General features: G+C 50.5%; 1 non-coding gene across 1 annotated transcript; it reads left to right on the top strand.

Annotated features, from left to right (window-relative positions):
- The first annotated feature begins 504 nt into the window (after nucleotides 1-504).
- Nucleotides 505-623, top strand: LOC123179415 (5S ribosomal RNA). Its single transcript, XR_006490352.1, has one exon. It is a non-coding gene; the product is annotated as a 5S ribosomal RNA (ribosomal RNA).
- Nucleotides 624-837: the final 214 nt, after the last annotated feature.

Here is an 837-nt window from a genome sequence, read left to right as displayed (position 1 = left end):
CTCCGAAGTTAAGCGTGCTTGGGCGAGAGTAGTACTAGGATGGGTGACCTCCTGGGAAGTCCTCGTGTTGCATTCCCTTTTTAATTTTTTTGCACCGCGTGCAAAACAAAACGCACGAGCGCGACGTATGTTTAGCACGTTTTATTATTTTGCACGTTTACGGTAAGTTTTAGCTCGCTGCTCATTATTCACGCGTCTAGCGGCGGCAAGCGTGTTCTGAAAGGGGTCGAAACCATGATAAATAGGCACTGGTGCAGTTGAACCGTGGTAAAACTCGTCTCCGTAGTTGAGCGGGAGCGGCCAAAGGAATGTGCAATCGTGTGTGTAGTGGAGCTGGGAGGGGCAAGCATAAGGGACGAAGACGGGGGTAACATGTCGGATGCGATCATACCAGCACTAAAGCACCGGATCCCATCAGAGCTCCGAAGTTAAGCGTCGCTCAATCGTGTGTGTAGTGGAGCTGGGAGGGGCAAGCATAAGGGACGAAGACGGGGGTAACATGTCGGATGCGATCATACCAGCACTAAAGCACCGGATCCCATCAGAGCTCCGAAGTTAAGCGTGCTTGGGCGAGAGTAGTACTAGGATGGGTGACCTCCTGGGAAGTCCTCGTGTTGCATTCCCTTTTTAATTTTTTTGCACCGCGTGCAAAACAAAACGCACGAGCGCGACGTATGTTTAGCACGTTTTATTATTTTGCACGTTTACGGTAAGTTTTAGCTCGCTGCTCATTATTCACGCGTCTAGCGGCGGCAAGCGTGTTCTGAAAGGGGTCGAAACCATGGTAAATAGGCACTGGTGCAGTTGAACCGTGGTAAAACTCGTCTCCGTAGTTGA

The sequence above is a fragment of the Triticum aestivum genome, unplaced genomic scaffold (assembly GCF_018294505.1).
Source record: "Triticum aestivum cultivar Chinese Spring unplaced genomic scaffold, IWGSC CS RefSeq v2.1 scaffold167602, whole genome shotgun sequence".
NCBI lineage: Eukaryota > Viridiplantae > Streptophyta > Magnoliopsida > Poales > Poaceae > Triticum > Triticum aestivum.
This window is presented reverse-complemented; position numbering and strand designations above follow the sequence as displayed.